A 9,736-nucleotide genomic window follows, 5' to 3' on the forward strand; every position below is an offset into this window, starting at 1 on the left:
TGGCTGCTGGCTACACACGGTAGCCCATGGCAAACCACTGCCACAGGGACTGCAGTCCACGCCGTCGCCGGCGACTCATGGCAGGCCAGCTCCAGGTTGAGCTGTTGTTCAGCATCTTAGCTGTAGAGGACAGTGTCACTGGCCCTCATATGTGGGATCCGAACCGGGGCCCTCTGGCGTCCCAAGCGAGTTCTTAACCATCACACCACTCGGCTGGCCCTAGTTTCATTCTTTTGCATGTGGCTTTCCAATTCTCCCAGCACCATCATTTATTGAAGAGGCTGTTTTTTCTCCATTGTATATTTTTTGCTTCTTTGTCAAAAATTATCCGTCCATATTTATGTGGCTTTATTTTTGGGTTTTCAGTTGTATTCCATTGCTCTGTATGTCTGTTTTTCTTCCAATAGTATACTATTTTTATTAACGTTGCTCTGTAGTACAAGCTGAAGTAAGGGAATGTGATACCTCCAGCATTGTTCTTTTTTCTTAGGATTGCTTTGGCTATTTGGGGTCTTTTGTGGTTCCATACAAATCTGATGATTTTTTGTTTCATTTCTTTATAAAATGCCATTGGGATTTTGATGAGGATTGCATTAAATCTGTATATTGCTTTGGGTAATATGGCCATTTACTTATGTTAATTCTTTTAACCCATGAACACAGAATGTCTTTCCATTTCTTTGTGTTTTCTTCCATTTCTTTTTTTAAAAATTGACATCTATATTTTTACCTCTCCAGTTTCCTTACTTCTCCATCTCATCAAGCATATTTTATTTTTTACTTTTGAGGTGACTCACGTGCCAAATGAGCACTCCTGACTCATCATCCAGGAACGCACCTAGGAGGATTGGGTGGGAGACGAAGAAAGAAAGAGACAGAGACTAAAGCTGGGGGCAGGAGGGACTCAGACTGCTGATGGCAGACTGAGACCTCATTTATTGGATATACACTGGTTATATAGGAAACAATTTTTTCTTATCAGGGATCAGTTCCCTTATTACTAAGCAGGGAGCAATCTTTCTGATGTGGAACAGAATGAAGTATAATAAGTGGAAATTGTTAACAGGATGACTATCCACTCTGTAACTTTTAAGGTTGTCTGTGATGTTAGCTGCTCTTCTTCCAGGGCACAGTGGAGATGGGTCAGCAACCTTCCCACGCTGCTCTCAAGCTGCTCACCCTAATATGCAGGCTTGTAGCTTGCCAGCTCACAGCCTCAGTGTCCCTGGCTGATTCCAGCCGGCTCCCCATATACTTTATTTATTTTTTTATTATTTTCTGGCATACAAATAACATGTTGATCAGACATTTATGTAACTCACAAAGTGATAACCCCAGAAACCTACTACCCTCCTGACAATGTACACAGTTATTCAACATTATTGACTATATTCCCTATGCTACACTACACATCCTTGTGGCTATTTGTAAAAATTATAGTTAACATTGAATATTACTTTCTATTAGTTTCAGGTGTACAGCTTAATGGTTAGACATTTATATAATTTATAAAGTATTCCCTCAATAAGTCTACTACCCGTCTGACACCATACATAGTTTATACAATACTATTCATCAAGCATATTTTAAAACGATGGGTTCTGAGCTGTTACATCTTAGGAAAATTGAGCCAAGCCTTTATAGACTATTCCTGAGGACAGCTGCCCAAGTGTTGTTTTGGGTAAACTAATCAGGAAAGTGTTGAATATCATAAAGAAAAATAGGAGAAAAAACCCCAGTATGTAGTCAACCCTACTTTTCTGAAATCCTTGAGATGTCTGCACCTGGATTGTTTTATTGTAATTCTGGTATGTGTACAAGACAGGAATAATACAGTTGAAGAAGATGTAGAGAAAAGCAACTGAAATTATGAAGGTGAGTATAGAAACCAAGGCAGGTGTGTGTGTGTGGGGAAGGAATAAGGCAAATGACAACTCTTCTCAATGAAACTGGCTTAGGGTAAGCCTTATCAGAGAGCTCTGTGGCCAGCCATCTTTGTTACTGGTATTTTGTCAGCACATGCGTTCTTAACATTTCTCCTCCTAATGGCCTCAACCTTGGGACTGAAGTTTTATTCTTCCAATTTCTCTACATTCATTCAGTTGAAACTTCTGTAGTCCAACTCATCTTCATTTAGCAGGAGCTTCTCAATAAAGTATGGGGAATGTCAAGACATTTTTATAAACCAGTACTTGGCAGGTGAACAGTCTTATTTATTGAGCTTGAAAGGTAACTCATAATCGTTCTGGTTTGATTCCCCTCCAGGCCAGTTGACATACTCTTTAGGTTCCATGTGTCTCAACCAAGTTATGTATATCAGAATCACCTGTGGACCTGTGGCAATATGAATCTTTTAGTACTTAATTTAGCTATTGTGTAACATCAGAATGTCATATGTGTGTTTTTTTAATACAGAACATAACTAAACAGTAAAAAGGCATGAGTAAAAAAACTGCTCTTGTTTTTATGTTATATTTAAATTTCTTGAACAAAAAGGCATCCAATGTTGAACCTGCTCAGAAACCAAGGTTGGCTTTAGTTAGTAGTCAAGAGGCAGAGGCAAATAACCACACATAAGCAACTCCATTAGGCAAGGCCATTTTTTATAACCCGCTTCTATAGCTCTTTACTTAGAACATCTAGCTTAGTTAGACGATTTTCACTCCAATGCTGTCATCACACGAATCATTGCCTAATTAAAATAAGAAGAAAAAAAATCAAATCTTAGCCATCCTTCAAATATGAACACTTCCAGTCATTCTTCCCTCCCTTTCTCTCTTCCCCTCCTTCTCTTCTCTTCCCCCCATCTAAATATTCTCTCTTATTACTTGAATGAATTATACTAAATGACCACCTGCTTAAGTCCCTTAGAATAGACAAGGCTTCTGCCAGTGCATACAGTGTGTTCATGTGATTTAGAAAAAGACACCCTCAGAACACAGACCAAGCCCATGAATAGCAGAACGTGGGTTGGATATCAACCCCATTTCATTCTCTCATACAGATGACCTGGGGCAGTGAGTAAGGTGGCAGCTGTGAGACTAGTTATGCTAAACAGGTTTTAGTTTTTGGTGTACATTCAGTGAATCAATAATAACTGTCTAAAAAAACATGGTGCTGAGAAGAATTCTGAGGCTGTTTTCCAGCTCAATAGATAAAGTGTATTGTAAGCAGTGATGATTTGCCTGGGTTGGGATAATGGCACTAGGTGTGACCGGAATTTGTTATCTAAGGACCAGGGGCTTCTAGCCTGTCCTAAAGAGGTCAGAAACTTGGGATAGGCAGAGGTTGATGTAAAAAGGACCCATACAAGTTATATAATTTATAGACTATTAGCTTGCAATACACTCATAATGCAATGCAACAATTTTACTTCTTCAGGCCTCTAATAATGCATCTAGCTGAGCTAGAGTGCTTCATGAGGACTCTGCTACACAAAACTATTTCCTGCTTAAATAAAAGAATAGCACCCAAGTGCCATTTTACTGTTTAATAAAAACTTATTTTTACCACTTTTAGCCATTATTCAAAGAAGGAGGCTTCAATCTGGTCTTAAAACTGGTCATTTTGTTTCTGTCTTTGCTCCCTTACATTCTACCCTCTGTATGGAAGCTAGAGTGACCCTTTCAAAATGTCACTATTTTATTCAAAAATCTTCCATAACTAGCACTCACAGTAAAAGACAAAGTCTTTACATTACTCGGTAAGGCCCAAAAGGAAGGCTCCGCTTCTCCCTCCCCATTCTTCCTCCCCTACTAGCCCCACTGAGCTTGAGCCACGTGGACCTCCTTGCTTTTTCTACACAAAGCGAGGCTTTTGCATAGATGTTTTCTTTGCTGGAATACTTTTATACCAGATAGAAACATGATAATCATTTTACAATCTATATGTATATCAAATCATTGCATTGTACACCTTAAACTTACATGATGCTTTATGTCAATTGTATCTCAATAAAGCTGGAAAAAATAAAATGTCTCAAAAAAGATAGAGTATTTCCTCTAACCAAAAGAGTTCTTCTATGCCTTTGTGTATTAGATTCCTATTGCTGCCAAAACAATTTACAACAGACTGAGTGGTGTAAAACAACACCCATTTATTATCTTATATTTCTGTATGTCAGAAGTTCAGGATAGTGTCGCTGGGCTCTTTGCTCAAGCTCTCATAATGCTGAAATCAAAATGTTGCCCAGGTTGAATTCCTTTTTGGAGGTCTGAGTAAAAACCTGCTTTAAATCTCATTCAAGTGGTTGGCATATTTCAGTTCTGTGTGGCTCTAGGACTGAGGACCCCTATCTTTGACACTTGGCCCCATTTGTCTTTAAGCCAGCAACAGTAAGTCAAACGCTTGTGCTTTGAATCTCTCTGCCTTCCTCTGCTGCCTTCCTCTTCTGCTTTTAAGAGCTCATATCATTACATTGGGCCTACCTAGATAATCTAGTTTTATCTAGTTATTTTAATGTTAACTGATTAATAAACTTAATTACATCTGCAAAGCCACTTTTGCCAAGTAATATAACATATTCATGGATATAAAACTAGGGTTAAGGTAACAGGGGTCAAAATTCTGCTTCCCATACTTTAGTATCAATCCTTTTCCTCCATTCCAGCTTCTGGCAACCTCTGATCTGATCTGGCCCTATAGTTTTTTCTTTTCTTTCCAGAATGTCATATAAATAAGATCATACTGTATATAGTCTTTTGAGTCTGGCTGTTTTACTCATCAGAAGGCCCTAGAGATATACCCACAATGATGCACAGATAAATAGTTCCTTTTTATTGCTATGGAGTCTCTCATTGTTTGAATGTATCACAGTTTGTTTCACCTGCTGATGAGAGGGTCCAGGCACAAATGCAGCCTAAGAAAATAAGTAGTAGTCACATTCAGTTTAAAAGAACAGGGAAAGAACAGAGGCTAGGAACCTCTCCGTAATCTAAAGTTACAAGTGGATGCAGACATTTAGGGGATGACTTGATCCTAGGAGATGGTCCATGTACATCATTATACGGGTAACAAAAGAGAAGCTCCAAGCCTTTAACTAATTGACTCAAATCACACAGCTGGTCAGTGCCTGAGGTGGGACTTAAACCTATGTCTGTCTGACAGTAATTAAATCAGTGATTCCTAATTACCTTTTTGACACGACAAAAGCTATGGATCTTTTCCCCCAGAAAAATAAATTTATACAAATGCATACCAGCCTCTGCACTGTGGTATTATTCTTCAGCATGATCTAGGGCTCTAGGTAATTTTGGTTAATGATTTTCCCCCAAACACAGGACTAAGTCTTCTTCAGACTCTGTACGTTTCTAGAGGGAGTTGGGGCAGGGAGTATTGATTGCTAATGAAGGCATCTCCTGAACCCAATGGGACATTTTGATGAATTAGCAGACATTGCCAAACTTTTTCTTAAAGGGTCAGAAAACAAATATTTTAGGTTTGCAGGTATATCATCTCTGCAGTTGCAGACTGTATGTAAGTGAATGAATGAGCATGATTGTGTTCCAATAAAACTTCATTTACAAAATCAGGTTGTAGGCCTTGAGGCCATAGTTTGTTGACACCAAGATAAGAGAGTGGCCACAGTCTGTTGTAACAATATATAGTAATACCTTGGTTTGCGAGCATAATTTGCTTTGGAAACAATCTACTCATATTGCAAGACATTGCTCGTTTACCACATTAAAATATATTCGAAATGTGTGCTTGTCTTGCGGGACACTCAAACTACGTTACTCGCAATCCAAGGTTTTACTGTAATGCTATAGAATCGAATATGTGTGCTTGTATCCTTTTTTACAACTCTCCCTAATGCCCTAAGGACAAATATAATTATTTCTATTGATAAAAGTACAGAATATTACTGCAGGTAAGGGCAATTGGAGTAGGAAGACCTGGTTTCAAATTTTAACTCTGTCATTTACTATCTGTGTGACCTTGATGCTGTTACTTTAACTGACTGAACATTAGCAAAATGGCATATAGTAACACTAAAATGAGTATAACAATGGCAGCCTTGCAAGATTGTTGTGAAGCACACAGTGGGTATTCAGTAATGCCTAATAAACTGAACTGTTCAATGAATTTCACTTCCCTGTCCATATTCCTTTTTTCCCCATGTTTCTCACTGCCTCTTTGATCAGGTTTTTATTAAAAATCAGCTGTCCAAAGTTATTTGACCCTTACAGAATAAACAAATTTAAGTTTATGCCACAGACTTCTTTTCTTCTTTGGTGGCCTTCTTTTCTGCAGGCTTCTTCTCAGCTGCTGGTTTTTTGGTAGCTGCAGCATTTTTTCCCACCAAAGGCTTCTGTTTCGTAGCGCCAGCAGCCTTCTTTTTTTTTTTCCTTCCACTGGCTTCTTGCCTGGAACCCCCTTCTCATCTGGTTTGGCTTCTAGTGCTGCTGCTGCTTTATCCACCCGGAGCTGGTGGTTCTTGGCCTGGAGAAGAATGGTGTTCTGGTGCATGGTCTTTGCATATTCGTTTAGCTTCAACATGATTCTCAGGTTTTTCAGTGGATTCTTCTTCAGGAGTCTGTGATGAATCTTCTTGCACGGTGTTTGGATTGCTCTTTGGATCTCTGGGCTTTTCAGGATTCTGCTAAGGTCTATATTGAGCATCTTGTGCATGGGAAGGTTGTAGTTACTCTCGAGGGAGGAAGCTTTGTGCCAAGTGCCATACAGATTATCTGACCTATGGAAAGCAGTTTCAGTTCAAATGCAGAAACAACCCACATGCCCACCAGGAGCAAGTTTCAAAGTGTTCAGTTTGATTACGTTAAGCAGAGTAGTTCCAGGGATGTTTCTTTTCTTTTCTTTTTTTTTTTTTAAAGATTTTTATTGGGGAATTGGGGGATGGCAACAGCGCTGGGGAATTGGTGGAAGGGAAACAGAAAAGCTGCTGTCCTTTTGTTCTTCAGTCTAGTTGTGGAGGACGTTGCTTCACTGGCTCAATTTGGCACCATCATTGCGCTCTTCCCAGGTGAGGCAAATCAGTTGCCGGCTTCTAGATGACCGCTCACAGTGGATGCTGGCCGCTCACGCTGGCTTCCGGATACACATGGTAGCTTATGGCAGCCCAATGCAGCAGGGGACTGCAGCCTACGCTGTCGCCGGGGACCCATGGCAGCCCAGCTCCAGGTCGAGCTGTTGTTTAGCATCTTAGCTGTAGAGGGCAGTGTCACTGGCCCTCATATGTGGGATCTGAACCGGGGCCCTCTGGCGTCCCAAGCCAGCTCTTAACCATCGCGCCACTCGGCCTGCCCCCAGGGATGTTTCTAAAGGCTTTGATAATGCCATTGTTCTCATTATAGATGATGCAAGGTCCCCTGTGCTAGATATGATGATGGTTTCTTTTTTTTTGACCTTGCTAGCTTTCATTTGGTGAGAGGCATAGACCTTTTTGATATCATTCTAGGCCTTTTGCTTCTTAAGAAGCAAAACAGCCTCCTTGATCTTCTTGTAGTCTTCAAATTTATCTTCAGCCACCAAAGGAAGTTCAGGAACTTCCTCAATGTGATGAGCTTTAGACATGACTAGTGCTGGTAAGGCTGAGGCTGCCAGGGCAGAGCACATGGCATGTTGCTTCTGTGTTGTGTTCACTCTGTGGTGCCAATGGCACCAGGTTTTTTTGGTGCAAACATGCGGCCTCCATGACATATATTGCCAAAAGTACCCTGGCCAGAAAGATGAGTCCCATGGCCTGAACTCTGGAAATTCAAGCCACAACTCTGACAGGACCTCACAACTCAGTGCTAGTTTAATGACCTGTTAATTCATTGACAACATAGGGCTGTCTGTTGTTTTGCACAAGTTGGTGTGAACAAAGTTCACAATATCTGGTTGAATGGAAGCCTGGAACACAGCAGTCAAAGTGACAGTTTTGCCAGATGATTCCCCTTTTTGGAGACCGATATCAGTGAACGAGCATACATCATGATGGGGAGAGAAGATGGCCCTGCTCCTCTCAATTTGGTAACTCCCACTGGAAAAGGCGTATTCCTTTCTTCTGACCATCCCATCATAATAAAGAACCCCATCATCAACTTAAGTGGTGTTTACTCTAAAAGTCAGGCACAATTGGCTGGGCTCATCAGGAGGTTTGATAAGTGATAAGCATCAAGAAGTCTTCTGGGAAATAAATCACCCATATTTAAAAGTGTCATATACTTTTCAAGGGTAGTTGGGCCAGTGTAAGGGGATTGACTAGATTATGAACACAGTACAGTGTCTGTCACAGATATCATCTGACCCAGCTGCCTGAACCCATGTCTGAATCTTACAACACAGGATCTCTAATAAAAGAACAAGCAAAAATAAAAAGAACTTTATTGTAATATATCAGCAACCTCGGTGCCAACAGCTTTGGCAGTACCCTAAGAGATTTCACCACTGGCTTCTGAAGCAATGTAAGATAGCACCTTCCTTATTGGCCACTGACAGCCTGTGCATGAATATTGCTGGCTACCACTCATACACTTGGCAGCACCAGTAAGAGTCTTGCTTTTGATGGCCATGACAGTATATATACCCAGGGCAAGCTCTAGACAAAAAGAAGAGAGATGATAGACATGTGGAGGTCATGAGTACTTGATCCCAGAGAACTTGTGAGATAGTTTCTTGGTTTTTGAGAACTTTTCCCCCCTTTCCAGCAGGGGAATGGGACAGGAGAGAGGGGACATGGGAATGTGCGGGTCCAAAATGAGAAGTGAAGTTCCTAGAGAGCGCATGGGAATGGAGCCAGAAAAACACTGACGTGATTCTTCCCTTTCACACAAAGCTTATGTGATCGTGGAAACCCAGGTGCAATGCAGTAATAGTTATTCTTCCTGAAGGTATTGTATTTCATAATCCTCTGACGATTGGATGTGAATTTTTTTCTCCAGTGGTATCTTTCTTCATGTGGCTCTCCCCTGACCCCCCCACCCCGAAGGCTCCTCTTAATGTCTTTTGTTTATCCAAAGGTTCACTTTTACTCCAATTTTCTTCTGTCTAATTTCTTGGATTCAGGCACAGGTATACTCTACATGGTAAATATTTCTCAAACTTGCTCAAGTGTCACAGAATATACTTGGAAGTCGTGGTGCTCTTTGCGGGTCTTTAAAAAATGATTTTTTAAAAAGTAATTTTTTTATTTTTCAATTACAGTTGACATACAATATTATATTAGTTTCAAGAGCACAACATAGTGATTAGACATTTATATAACTTATGAAGTGATCACCCTGATAAGTCTAGTAGCCATCTGACACCATACATAGTTATTACAGTATTATTTACTATATTCCCTATGCTGTACTTTACATCCCTATTACTACTTTGTAGCTACCAATTTGTACTTCTTAATCCCTTTCCCTTTTTCACCCATCCACCCAACTTCCCTCCCATCTGGCAAACATCAAAACGTTCTCTGTTATCTATGAGCTTGTTTCTGTTTTGTTTGTTTGTTTATTTTGTACTTTAGATTCCACACATAAATGAGATCATACAGCATTTTTCGTTCTCCCTCTGACTTACTCTACTGAGACCAATACCCTCTAGGTCCATCCATGTTGTTGCAGATGGCAAGATTTCATTCATTTTTTTTAGTAGCTGAATAATATCCCATTGTATATGCATGGTATGACAAAAAAATACAATGAATGTGTAAATAAAAAAATGTATTATAGTAAAAGACACATTGCCATTAATCCTTTTCAAAATACCCTCCCTCTCTTTGAACACACTTACCCATCAT

At 40.1% G+C, this 9,736-nt stretch overlaps 1 pseudogene; it reads right to left on the reverse strand.

Moving 5' to 3' along the window:
• Window positions 1-6,205: 6,205 nt before the first annotated feature.
• On the reverse strand, window positions 6,206-7,937 carry LOC109372369 (60S ribosomal protein L4-like; annotated as a pseudogene).
• Window positions 7,938-9,736: the final 1,799 nt, after the last annotated feature.

Source organism: Hipposideros armiger, unplaced genomic scaffold, assembly GCF_001890085.2.
Source record: "Hipposideros armiger isolate ML-2016 unplaced genomic scaffold, ASM189008v1 scaffold_630, whole genome shotgun sequence".
NCBI classification, from domain to species: Eukaryota; Metazoa; Chordata; class Mammalia; order Chiroptera; family Hipposideridae; genus Hipposideros; species Hipposideros armiger.